The sequence below is a fragment of the Serinus canaria genome, chromosome 10 (assembly GCF_022539315.1).
Source record: "Serinus canaria isolate serCan28SL12 chromosome 10, serCan2020, whole genome shotgun sequence".
Taxonomy (NCBI): domain Eukaryota; kingdom Metazoa; phylum Chordata; class Aves; order Passeriformes; family Fringillidae; genus Serinus; species Serinus canaria.
Genome location: NC_066324.1, coordinates 11332616 through 11347011, shown reverse-complemented (window position 1 = coordinate 11347011; position 14396 = coordinate 11332616). Strand labels below are relative to the sequence as shown.

At 38.8% G+C, this 14396-nt stretch overlaps 1 protein-coding gene across 1 annotated transcript in view; it reads left to right on the top strand.

Moving 5' to 3' along the window:
• Nucleotides 1-12567: 12567 nt before the first annotated feature.
• Nucleotides 12568-14396, top strand: part of SEMA6D (semaphorin 6D) — a 167109-nt gene continuing 165280 nt past the window's right edge. The window contains exon 1 of the mRNA XM_030228295.2: nucleotides 12568-12582. The gene's annotated coding sequence lies outside the window, so the exon portion shown is untranslated. The remainder of the gene's footprint in view (nucleotides 12583-14396) is intronic.

Sequence of the window (14396 nt, the reverse complement as noted above, 5' to 3'; positions counted from 1 at the left end):
TATCTATATGTAAAACCATCTTTTTTTATAGAGTTTTGGACTCCTTATTGAATTTTGAATGTTGAAGTATTTTCCATCCTCAGTAAATTTTATTTTAGAGCTTGACTTCATTTTTCTTCCTAACTTTGACTATTTGGGTATACTTTAATTTTGTATACCTATGAGATTCTACAGAAAATTTCAATTTCTTCCCTTTTATTGGAGTCTTAGCTTAAACCTCACATAAGTTACATGTTCTGCTTCATTTGCCATCTTTACCTTCTGACTGCGAAGAAATATTTCATCTGGGTTTTCTGTTTAGTGGTGGGTTTTTGCCCCTCTTCTATCAAAGACTCAGGTTTTAGTACTAATGCTGCCTGTGTTGGCTGAAGACTGCAGTAGTGGACTGCACTTCAGATCTGAGTTGTTAAGTGAATGCTTTCTTTAAATGCAGCCTTGTAACTTCTTTGATGTTAAAAAGTGAAACTTGTGGAGGAGTGCTTAGAGTGGAGAGGTCATTGTTCAGCTGGAGCTAAGCTAATTCTTCGTGCTCATAAAGATGATGTGAGGAGTTACTGACTTTCTCTGGGCTGTTCCTGAGTCTTTTCCCAAATGCACTAAGGGCAGGCTATTTTACTTTGCTGTTAATTTTATCATTATTTTTGTGTTCTCTTTTGAAAATTTCTGTTATTGCTGTAGATTGCTTTACTCCTAATAAGTATGTTGTTATGTTGAACTTTTCGAGGGAAATATATTCATCTTCAAATTGAAAGACAGTTTTCAATTTGTTTACAAAAGAGAGGAAAGTACACTGAACACTTGAGACATAAATACTGGTGGTGACTTGAGGAGATTTTTGTGAAAGTCGATTAGGTCTGTGCTTAAAAACAACTGTTGCTTATGTATTAGAAATTCTAAATCATGGTACTTAGGCAAATTGAAAAGCTGTCTGCAAGATGAAAATAGATAAAATTGAAGCTAACAGAGGCTTACATTGCTACAAAATTTAAATAAAATCATGTTGATTCTATTCATTATGGCCTGTACTTTTAAATATTTGTGCCTATAAATAACTGTTTATTTGAGTAAGTGTTCCCATTTGTATGTATGTTACCAAGAAAAGATTCTTGGATCTTCAAAAAAGCTTTACAGAATCATTGTGCAGATCTTGTTATCTTTATCAAAGACTTTTATTTCTCTATTCATTAAATATAATGTAGTATGTGACCTATCTTAACAATCACTAGTTGTTTTAGATTTTTGCATTTTTAAGGGTAAATGTTTTCCAGCTATGTGTGAGCATCCTTCACCCTGGGAGAGATTTATCACAGGACAAGTTCAAAACTTTGTAACTAGATTTTTTGTACACTTGGCTATTTTGTTCTAGATGCTTAAAAAGCAAGGGGCAAATATAAAGGCAGGCTCACTGAATAATCACCTCTCCTGCTCCTGAAGGAAGCAATTCTGAAGACTGACTAAAACAAGAAAGGGATTTTAGGACTGAGTGAACACTTCAAATAGCCTATAATTCAGAAAGGCTACCTGCAAGGAAGGAACAGATGTCATGAAAGGGAGGCAGAAAAAAACCTGAGTGTGTCACTGAGCAGCTGGGAGAGTGATGAAATACTAAATTCTACCAAAACAGTTGAAGTATACCTTAGTACCATAATGCATCTATATGTATGCAGCTGTCATGGGAAAAATTATGGATGACCTATTAAAAGTGAGAGAGTTTAGAGAATGCCCAGCAGAAATCCATCTAGGAATTCAGGCATTGAAGAAACCATCATGTGGAAATTGCCTGATCTAAGCGAGATTTAAAAAAAAAAACTTTTTTGGGTTTTTATTTTTCCTTTCAAAGGAATCATGATTTGTTTTTCTCTTTATATAGGTCCTTTATGCAGGGAAAGAGATGAAGTTTAGTTCCAGCAAAGATACATAGTCCAGAAAGAGCCCAGTTGTGAGCATTCTCCTCACCCATTTATCAGCTGGCTGTGTCCAGCCAAGCAGCAGGGACCCAACCAACAAAAAATGTTATGGGCCTGGCACTACAGTGTTCAGAAACACTGACACATTTATCTAAAACTGTAGAAAAGCACTGTCCTTGCAAACATACCAGTCACTTCTGGCCTCTGGAGTATTAAAGTTTTAAAGGATGAAATTAACTCAGGGCAATACTGTTGGTTGGTTCTCATGGTACTCTAAATGCAAAAGTCTCAAAATCGTGTTCACAGTGTTGGTTTGTACAGTAATGCCAATGTGGAGTGAAAGGTTTTTCACTGAGGAAGGAATGTGTGCAAATATTTCCTGTTCAGCAAGTCTCCCCTGCCCCAGATGTATTTTTCACTCCTCTGTTTGTGAGTTGGGCAGAGGGAGGCTGTTGTGCACAGGTGTTCCTGGGCATGTACCACAGACTCAGGCCTCTCTGAGCAGCTGTTGGCAGCTGCTTTGCCTCTCAGAATCACCTGTAGAGCTCTTTCATCTCAGTTCATGCCTTTATTGGCATTGAAGGCAACTGGAGGTGAAGCAGCAGCTCCAGTAACTGAGGGCCCTGTGGGTCTGCAAAATCTGATGAGACTGGATGAGACTAATTTGATTTCCCTGGTTTTATTTCATTTCCAGATCTAGCAGTGGGTGCATGGGGGAGGGAGGTGGGGGTGCAGTTATGGGCAGGGGTGAGATCACCTTGTTACCTGGTTATACTATATATATGATGTATGTATTGGCAAGGGGCAGGACACATGAAAACAGGCAGGGCTGGTTTTATAACACAGGAAGCCCAGTAGCTGCACAGCCATGTAGTACTTACGTGTAATTAATTGGAACTTGAGATAGTGAATAAAAAATAATCTGAGAGAAAAATCTTAAGTATAAAACCATTTATGTATCTCTATAGTTTACAGCAACATATGAAATCCACAGCTGTATGCAATATTTTAGTGATAATGTTCTTTTAGAACAGAATGATATATTGCTGTGATGTTATATTATGAAAATGCAAGACTTTTGAAAGGAAACAGTCCCTTTTGTTTAAAAGATGAGTAAATACCTACACAAACTGTCATGATGTACAACCTATAAACCTGGAATACCAGTTATCCTTACAGAGGTTTTTTTTAATACCTTCATTTTTCTATTAACAGACATGAACATAGTAAATTATAAAGAGGATGAACAATGAGAAAAGGAGAGGAAACTGAAAATACTAAAACATGGTTTGGTTTTTTCCCCCTAGGTAGTAATGAGAAATCTTGTAAATAGTAAGAAATGGAAGACACTGTAGTCACGTAATCAAGGTTCACAAGTCATGAGCAAACAAACACATTGATAGAAACCTTTTTTTTTCTTCTGAGTTCTCTAAGGTCTCACTCTACACAATTTTTAGGGTGGTTTTTAACATTCTGGGGCACTGCTGCTTGTCATGCTGCATGTCTCTGTGGGAACAGAAGGGGATGGGGATGCTGGAGCCTCTAGGCTTGTGGCAGCTACTCTTGCCAACACAAGTGAGCATATAGGGGGTGAGGTGGGACCAGTGAGGAGTCTGCACAACAGGAGCTCCCACCCAAGGTGACAAAACCCTTTCAGAGCTGCCTGTGACCTGCAGGGGACACTGGGTGACATCCTGCCCACCCAGGTGCGCTGTGGTGGCAGTGTGGCAGGGCTCAGGCTGGGATCCGTGTGGGGACTGTGTGGGGTTCAGGCTCCAAACCCTCCAGACCAACTCTGTGGTGTGTAACCATACAATCAAACTAAGCTGCAGTTGGAAACTTGTGTTAGTTCGTGCTCTTGTGTTTGTCCTGAGAGATGCACTGCAATGAATCCTACATTAAGATTTTCAGCTAAATAATGTTGATAAATACTGTTGGAATTGGTTCATGGGCAGAATTGGTTGAGCAGTGAACAGTGAAAAGAGAGTCCTGTGCCTTGAACCGTGAGGGATAAAACTAAATCAGAGCTATCCCTCAGGTCCCCAGCATGTGAATGGAATTACAGAAGTAGCAAAACAATATTTTTCAATGTAATTATTTTATTTACTTCCAGAGCACACATTTCTAAGCAGAAATGAATCTAGATCAGAAAAAAAAAATTCTTTCTGTGGAAGCAGAGCTATATTTTAGCTTCCAAGAAAGGCAGACATATACTGGTGTTGTGGAAACATAAAGGCTACTTCTATAAAACTAACTACCACATGAGTATGTAATCTTTGAAGGCTGCATTTACTTTGATTAAAGAACAAATGATGCACATCCATAATTTTATTTAATGTGGTTTTGATTGCTTTGGGCCATTTATCTTTGGCAATAAGAGTAAATTTATCGGCAAAGCCAAGAAACAACAGGTTTTTCAGTTTGATCACCATGAAAGCTTTGTTATGGGCAACAGATTTAAAAATAATTCCAGGAGGTGGGACTAATCTGGAGTAATTGCACAAATTAAATTGTGATTTCATAAGGTTCAGGTAAACCCAGGAGGCAAAAGTATTTTAGTGTTGCAGATTATATTGCAGTTTTGTTATTGCAATACAGATCTAGGAAGAAGCAGGACTCCTCATCTAAATAACTGTATTCTCTGAAAAAGCTCTGCTTTTATATTGCCATGTATTAGTTAACAAAAACAATCATGCAAAAACAGAGCACGTTAATGCAGCCAGATAATTTCCTATTGTGTACAGCTGTACAGGAAACAAATACAAAGTTAATATTTAAATTTATCAGATATTTTCCATTAACTCTGTATTTAACAAATTACAGCTATCCAATCTCCAGAAGTCTTAATGATCATGGATGTGCACAGTAAGAGATTAGCATAAAATTACCACTGATGCAGCTATTAAAGAATCTCAAAAGATTGTGATATCCTGGTACATAAATTGGGCTGCAGAATATATCTGAGCTTTGTCAAAACCCCCAGGCTAGCTGAGTTCAAAAATACTTCTTTTCCCCTGGGGTGCAGTCCCTATGCTCCTTCCCCCTGTTTATTACTTTGTACTAATCTTCAAATTCACAGAATAATTTATAAAGCTGTAGGGGACCTGCTTCCAGCTGATGCATCTGTTAGGATCAACCCTGAGAAAGGAGGCAAGTTGCTGAGTGAGTCTTGGGCTTCTAAGTGTTTTCATTTCCATATTTGCTTTTTTAGCACAGTGCTTGGGGTGGGAGTTGGGGGGTGTCATGTCCTTGGTTTTTGGGGGTTTTGTTGTTGTTGTCAAGTTTGGGTTTTTTTAAACTTCCTGAAGTTTGCAGTTTCTGGGAAGGGTGCAGCAATCTCACCGTATATCATGTCAGGGGTCTATATTATGGCTTCTCATCATCTGGTACTTACTGCAAATCATTCCTTTTAATTATATTGTGATAATGTCCCATTTCCAGTCATTTTTTTCAACCCTGTTTTTTTTCAGAGGGTCAGACTGAATTGCAGCTTTTTACCCCATTTCATCTCTGTACTGAATGCTTCAATTTTTAAGATATCTAACAGGACTCTCAGGGAGCCAAGCATATTTTTAAAAGGATCTCTTAGCCCTGTAGGGAATATTGTCACTAAAATGAAATATTTCCAACATGAAGCAAACCCTTTAAATAGTCTGAAATTAATTCTGAATCTTTTCAACACCAGAATTTGGGATGATGTGTTTTCTTTCATATTCCTCCTCCATCTCTTCAAACTGGCTCGTTTGTCCCTTTTGGATACAACTTCCTTCTACTTGTAAAGCAGTAATTATCCTAATTACGCTTCAGCATTTAAAGCCATCTTCTGGAAGATGATTTACAAGAATTACATAAGAGATCTATATACAATGACACACTTGCTTGTTTGGCCTGAAGCATTTTATGTTTTCCAGCTTAATCAGAATTCTTATGATGAGTAGAGAAGTTCTAATGAGTTTCTGCATGAGTTTGTGCCTGAAGATGCTTTCAAAATTGTACTTTTTTTCTCTCTGAACAGCTGAAGTAGTAAAGCAGTGCTGTATTACTGTGACTTGCTCTAAGGTGGTGTGACTATTTGAGATCAGTTTCCACCAGTGTGTGCAACAGTTTCCACTAGCTGAAAAGGTAGAAATGGGCAAAGACTGAGTGGAAGCTAAAAGTAGTATCAATAAGGACAGGCAGATTGATACACTCGTGTGAACCAACACGTGATTCTTGTTCAAAGCGGAAAATTTAAAGGAAATATGAACACAAGATCATCTGCAAAAACACTGAAGCTTTTCTGCCTCTGCTTTTGATATCTCACAGCTGAAGGTGGGGACATAAATTTGATCCTCTGGGTGGTGGTAGGGTAAACAACAGTGAATTGGATTTTTTTTTTTTTAATGAGGACCCTATGGCAGCATTAGGTTCTTCTATTTATCAGATACAGTTATCAGATCAGCTGAAAATGAGTGGTGGGGCAGGATATGGCAGTAATTTGATTATGTCCATTTGGAGTTTTGCAGTCCTACCCAAGATTAATCTCAACTTTGTTCTGCATTGTTATTTTGGAAAGTTGGCCATTGACACACAGACAACATGCATAGTGATCTGATACTGCAAGATAAGACAGCGATGAGAGTCATGACTCAGTGAGCTTGAATCCACCCTGAAAAGCCCACAGGAACGTGACAATATGGCTGATGGTTTAAATTAGCAGCCTGGTTCAAAAGACTCCCATCACAGATAGAATGCTTTCAGTGGAAAATATGTTCTAAGTAATTTTCTAAGCTTCCAAACTATAATCCCTAGAACATTTCTGAGGTTCAGTACTTGCTTGCAGTGCAGTCTAAAAACACAATCTTCAAAAGCTGGTTTTTCTTCACTCTTCAGAATTCTCAGAGGAAAATTGAGAATTTATTCCAATCCCTTTTGGCTTACTACATCTCTATATACACTGCTAAAAGTATGAAGTATCAACATAGAGGAGTTTAATATACATTTAAAATTGATTATAGAATCATCCAGGAGCTTTGCTTCTTGTAGCTTTTGCATCTGCCTCTAAAATAGTAATGGGAATGTGGTTCAGTACAGAAAATCTGGTGGCTTCTTGGGGTAAAACTGTTATAGCAGAAGTGCTTGTAATGAAGAGGAAAGTAATTGAGTCATCTACCATAACATACTCTACTTTCAGAATGTTGAGGTTATGATGATGCAGTCTTGTCCTAGATAACATTTAAGTTTTTCTTGGGATGAGACAGCCTATGCCAAGCTGTTCTATTCGGGGAGATTTCCTGCTCAAAGTATGTGTTACTGCTAACACAGGGAATGACTTATAAAAAGAAATAAATTATTGACTGATGTTTTCTTAAAATATAACATCAAATATTAAAACTTTCTTGGAGGGCAGGTTTTTTAACAGACATTTCAAGTGAATTTTTGAATTTACAAAAATGCTTCAGCTGCTGCCCAAGCAGCTGGAAAGGTTCACCTATGCTTCAGTGCTGGTTCAGATCCCATTAATCCTATGACCTTAAGTTATGGGATAGGGACACTTCAGAAACCTCCGTGGGGTAAAATTGGGGTATTGAGGGAATTTTTCTGCTGGATATTCCTACGCCAGACAAGGATTACATTAGTACTTTTCGATTTATATCACTGCCTTTTAATAAAAGTAAAAGTAATTATGATGTAAATGACCGTACAGATTTAATGGATCTGGATTTCATTTGGACTCACATCTCATGTTTTTAGAGGTAAAAGGAGGACTTCTGTCTATGTGCATACTAATGAACACTAAATTTTTTTGAGCAATAATTAGGTCTTCTGATTATTGTGCAATGTTGTTCAAGTTAAATATGACCTCTGAAGCTTAGCAACCAAATTATTTTCCAATTCCTTGCTCTTTAACCTGCTTTGATATTCATGCATAATATTTTCCTAGGTGGGTCAAAGTTTCTTGTATTGTGGGAAAAATGGGCAAAAATAATGAATTTTCAGATTATGCTTTTATTTGAGAATCTGAAGACTGAAGGAGATTGCATGGCTTAAAGCTCAGCTAGTGGTCAGCATAATAGAAAGTAAAATGTGCTATTGACCAAGGCAAAATTTTGCACATTAAAGTAGTTTCAACTGCTCATAGAGATTACAGGCATGTAATTACCTGTAATCACTTGGAGCGGGGGGAAGCCTCGTGGAAAGGTTAAATAGATGTGTCTATGAAGCAGAACATGGTGGTCAGGAAAGTTCATAACATTGGATAAACTTAGAGAATGAGGGATTGGAAAATAAATTTGAAAACACTGCAGTTCTGTATTTGGAATCAATTGCCTACCACAGTTTTAAATCTTGTGTTCAGTTCTGATGAGCTATTCTAAAAATGATACTGCAAAGAAGATAAGGATTGGTGGATTGGTATTCACTGCTGTAGCATATCATTGTATCAAAAAGCTTAGCAGGATTCAAGAAAGGATTAAACATTTCCTCTAAAAATGAGAACACCCATGTTGATGAAAAATAGGGTAAAAATTTGTTGCAAATATGCCCTGAAGCTGAAGGGCTGCAAAGTCAGACAGTGACTGGAAGTAAACAGAAAGCAATTTCTGTTAAGACAGTTTCCCTTGCATTTGCTGGAGCTGCAGTGCTGGGAAGTAGCATTGTACACACAATCTAAGTGGTGTTTAGCATAGCACAGGGACTCTGTAGCTCTCTGTATGAGAGATGTACATGTGTGACAGAATTCATTGGGACAAAATATACACTACCCTGACTGCAGGTGCTATGTGTTTACATTTTAAAAACAGCCAAATGGAAGCTTGAATTCTTCCTGGAAGAGATTATCAATCCAATCCAAGGAATTCACAAAGGAACTCCAATTTCCCAGTGGGTTTTGAGGTCTCTTGCTGGGGGTATCAGTGTTACTAGCACTATAGCTGGGTATAAACTTTAGCAAACAAAATTCAATAAAAAATAGTGTCAACATGAAATCATACAGCCCAGATCCTAGTGAGTTTTTTTTTTAATTTCATCTTTCATTTCTGTGAAGTTTTCCAGAAAATCTTTCCCCTTGTTCTGTATTTTGCCACTATTTTTATTTTATTGTTTGATTTCAGTATTTATAAAATATGTGGGATTTTTAGTTCAGCAGCAAAACTTTAGCTGCATGTGGCTACGAAAGGTGGAAAAATTTGGCATCAGTTAATAGACTATTTCTGCTCAAAACTCTGTGCACTCATTAATACCTGAGCCTCCAAGAGAAAGGAGGCTCTTGGCTTTATTTGCTTGCACTTTTCCTGTTTTCTTTCTGTGACAAACTACCTGTATTAAAGATTTTATCACTTAGCATTGCATATGAAGGGAGTGTGATTGCCTAAATCATATTTTATAGTGGTTTGGTTCATCATACTCATTCTAATTCAGTGAAACCCTGGTTGTGCTGAATTAGCTTTCCTGGAAACCATAAGTAATACTCCCTGTCAATCACCTGGCAGGAGGTGTTTCCAAGAGTGCTGATTAAGCAACACATGGAACTAGAGCCTGTAGGAATCCCTTAAAAAAAAAAAAAAGGCAAACAACAAAAAAACCTCAATAAGAACATTTTATGAAAATTCTTTTGCTGGGTTTGGGAACCTGAAGTGTGAATATCAAGGATGGTAATGCTTGAAAGCATAAGAGAAATAAAATTGGAATGGAGAGAGTAAATTTAATTTTTTCTCTTCAATTTACTCCTACCTTGTACAAGTCTTTTTGAGTCAAAAGTTGAAGTTTCCCATTTCCTGTAGAAACTGTTATGGATTTATGTTGCTGCTTTTTTCTCTTAACAATATTGTCATTTTTCTGGAAGTCTGTCAGCATCCTGATAACATCACAGGTTGATGCCCTACCAGAAATCAATGATGCAGGATTTTTGTAACTTACTTTATTAAATGCAAATATACAAGCTATGGAAAGAGGCAGCTTCAACTGCTACATAGACACTCCTGTATTTCCAGTAGTCCAGTTCCCAGGAATTGCTTCTAAATATAGAACATAACACAGAGAAAACTTATCTAATACCAATTTTACATTAATAATAATTAACAAAATCCCAAGCAAGTAAATAAAGTCAGCCATTTGTCCTTGCAGAATCTAAAAACTACACTGTTGGAGAACTCATTGACCTGTGCATAATTGCACATTTTTAATCCCTTAAGACTGAGATTATGCTCAATTTGATATTAAATCAGGACAGTTGTATGGAGCCCTGCTAGAAAATTGCGTCTAAATTATTCAGTATTGTAGCCATGCTTATCTTCTTTCAAAGAGACAGGTAAGGTCCTGATTATACAAATCTCTTAGTGCTTTGTGCCAACCACCTTAACCTCTTTACCTTTAAAACCCCATCCACATGTTTTTGTGTTGCCCTCAAATTACTCTCAGACATAAACCCACACTTAAGTATTTTATCAGTCATATTTTGTCTCTGGGCCATTGCTGCTCAAAGAGTTTGCAGTGGTGCTCAGTGTTGGCAAGGGTGTCCAATCAAGAAAGCAGTTGAAGGGAGCCCAAACCAAGAATTCCCAGGGTGGAAGGGAGATCATGTCTGTGCCAGAAACAGGCACAGGGCCCTCCTTGTGGCAAACTCAGGTTGGTGCTGAAACCTCTCAGAAGTGTAGTTATCACAGTTTGCAGCAGGCAAAGGCCACTGACGCAGTAAGAGACCAAGCCTTTTCCACAATTTCTCTGTTGTCAGAAACCAGAAGGGTTTGGTTTCATGAGCTGGGCAGCTGGAGCTGACAAGACTGAATTTCTTGAGAATAAGTAAGCCAAGAACTTGTCACAATCACAGAATAGTTTGGGTTGGAAGAGACCTTGCAGAGTGCCTGGTTCAACCCCCTGCCATGGGCAGAGATACCTTTCACTGCAACAGGTTCCTCAAAACCCCATCCCACCTGGTCTTCAATGTTTCAAGGGTGGGACAGCCACAGTTCCTCTGGGCAATTTGTCCCAGTGCCTTACCACCCTCACAGTAAACTGGAATTCCTAATATCTAACCTAAACCTGCCCTCTGTCAGTTGGAAGGCCCCCAGCTTGGTGGCCTCTCTCCCTGGGATGCAGTCCAGAACACCTTTGGCTCTCTGGCCTGTGGGTGCACATTGCCAGGTCTTGTTGAACTCATCCACTGCCTCTTCTCATCCCCATGTCTTGCTCCTGAGGGCTGCCCTCAATTCATTCTCTCCCCAGATTGTATCTGGGCTTGGGAGTGCCCCAGCCCAGCTGCGTATATAATGTATATTACATTGGTGTTTCTTCAGCAGTTTAATGCATGTGTTTTCTCTCAACATCATGCTGAAATGGCATGTTTTAGAGGTAAAGATGCTGGGCTCTTTGAGCTTGTGAAACTGTATGGTGAGGGCTTTTTTGAATTCCAAAGTTTGGAAAATGCCAAATTTCTGAAGGTTGTATTTGGACATCTGAAGGTTCTACTAAGTAGAGCCTTTGATAGCCAGGGGGGTCAGTGCTGTGGAACATACCTGTGCTCAGCACACCTCTACCTGACTGACGAGGGGCTTGGTGTCTGTGGTGCTAAGAATCCCTGGGCTTTAAAATGCTCATTTGTCAAGCACAGTGTAGCAGAGCTCCAGACAATGCAAATCCACAGGCCACAACCCCACCTGCTATTCATTCAAGGTGTAATTAATGAGAGTTTGGAAAATTAGCAGTCTATTAGATTTCAGAATTAAATTAATAATGGTGTATTACATGTCTATGAAACAAGGAGCATCTCTTGATGAATAAATACCTGAGGCTTTCATTTTCTGCCCTTCTTACAAAGCTAATGCCTTTTCCAGGTTCAAATTTGCAATATCAAATAAGTTGGAATTGTTAGAAGTCCAGGCTATTTAAAAAGTATGCAATTAAATCTTGTAAAATTTACAAGATTTATAAGCTTTTTTAAAAAATAAATCTTATTCACTCTAACAATTTGTAAAATTGTTAGAGTGAATAAGATTTATTTTTTAAAAAAGCTTATATGTAATGACTGCACTGCTTACTCTTGCACGGGGAGACTTAGTCTTTCCATAGATCAATCATCTCTTTCTGCTTCCTTGGAGGAGAAGAATAATGGGTGCTTTGGGTTTTTTGTGGAAAAAGCAGAATGGTTTCTCACTCCTTGGGTAAAGAAGAGCTGCTGCCAGTTTTGTGATAGATTTGGCCTTAAATGGATAAGGACCCTTGGCTTTTTATTGGGAACTGAGGGAGCCCAGAATTAGCCTCCAAACCAGGTCCTGATACTGTGTGATAGATGATTCTGTCTGAAGTGCCTACAGCTTCTCCTATCCTTTCCCTGCAGTGACAGAGAGAACATTAATTTTCTGTAAGTGTGTTGCTGCAAATATGACTTTAATATAATTCTCAGATGTTTGACTAAAACCCTAATGTTTTCCAATAATTCTCTTCTATAATCCTGTGTCACTGATGATTGTAGACAGTGACAAATGCCAGACCATGCCTGATGGTTGTCTCCTGCCTCCAGTTACCTTACTGGTTTGGATAATGTAATATTCTTTATTAGGCTGTTCTAAATTCATTATCCTTCACAGAACAGCAGTACGAGGGCTTGATGGATGGGTGAGGGCACCAGCAGATCCAGAGAGCTGCAGACCACCAGGGAAGGAGGGACAGGAGCTGGAGGCAGTGCCCACTGCAGCTGAAGGTACAAATGAACATGTGCTTGTGGCTTAAATGGCCCTGGTTTTCCCCCAAGCCATTACTTTGCAGAAGCCAATAATTTGGGGTTTTTTTCCCATTCCTTTCCTCTTTACTCGCTTACTACACAGGTATCTTGGTGTTGCCCTTCTGCTGCAACATGGGTTCCATTTCCTTTGCTTCCACTTCCCATCCCTGAAATCCAAGTCATGAACCTTGGGCCTTTGTAGAGTCCTGATGTCCCCTCAGTATCCAAAGTTGCCCTTGCATTTCTTTTCCTTTCTGGATTTCAGCCTGTGCTTTGTCTGCCTTTTACTCAGTGTCTGTGGCTGGCAAAGTAAATGTAGAGGAGGGCAGAATTACAGTGAGGAAGTTTATCTGCTGTGATTCTTCTAGTTTGTTTAGCATCCCTGCTGAAGAAAAAGACTCAGAAGTGCTACATTTGTGGTATTAAATGGTGTCCCAGATACCAAGAGAGTACTCACATAGTCTCTGATTAGTCTCTACCAGTATAATTGAATTGGATTTGCAGGAAATTTTGAAGGTTTTCAGGAATTGTAGCTGGCATTAAATTACTTTGAACATTAGGGGTACAAGCAAGTGCAGCTGACCATTTGCCATTACAAAAAGCTTCTATAAGCAGTATAGCATCAGAGAGGCACTGCATTGTGAAAAACATTAAGGGGAACAGACTTTCAAATGCAATTGCTACTAATTTCTTAGCTAGTGGGCAGAAAAATTGCTGGAACTAAATTTCTATGCAATCATACTTAAATTTTGAAGTCAGCAGCCACTGTGATCTTATTCCTTCAGAGAATTTAATAGTAAATTCTGTTTTGATTTTTGACCGAAGAAAATGTACTGAATTAATAAGGGATGCTGTGCACTTCTGTGAAGAGTAAAGAAATAAATGCTGTTTAGTTACTGGCTTGTGGAGATTTGCTGTGTTTCTCTAATTATTGAAATGGTTTTGCTGTTGACCTCTATAAATCTCTGACTCTTCTGTATGTAGACTGAGAGGTCTAAACCAAACTCTTAAAATGGGTTGGGTTTTGGAGTGTTTTCTGGTGGGATTTTGTTTGGTTGCCTGGTTGGTTTGGGTGGATTTTTTTTGTCTGTTGGTGATTTTTAAACTCTTTTAAAATTTTGTTGGGATGATGTTGGTTGGTTTGGTTTGTTGATTGTTGGGTTTTGGTTACTTTTTAATTTTGAAGAGTATCCCCTGACTCTGCCAAAGTCCATTCAACCTGATTTTAAATGGATGTTGTCAGAACACCTTTGTTCTTGGCTGGGTAGGCTTTTCACTTTGCATCCTTTCATAGCTGTGGGCCAAAAGACTTGTATGGAAGATAGCAGGAAGAGTTGAGAAGTGATGTTGCTGAACTCAGGAGTGGCTTCCTACTGAAATTGCATTTAGTCTTTGCTGCAACCTTTTCCAGGGTTGCTTTTTATGCACCTCTCTTTTGACAGCATTAGCTGTGAGAGAGAAGGGTTCAGGGCAATATTGCCACCAAGGGCCTGGCTGTGGTGCAAAAACAGGGGATAACAAAATACACAGTGGGCCAAATTCATTCCAAAGTTACTTAAAGCTGAGAATAGAGTTCATGTCGTCTGCAGACATCTCTTCTGTCAATGGCAATCTCTCTCTCTCTCTCTCTCTTTTCCCTGCTTTCACCCCCAACACTGGGGAGTCAAAGGGGATTTCCTGGCCCTGGCCAGCAGAGGTTTGGAGCAGCTCTGAGGATTTACAGGTGACACAGTGCTTTGCACTGGGTCAGAATGCAGTAAAGATTGCAGTTCGTTAACAAAATGAGTGATTAG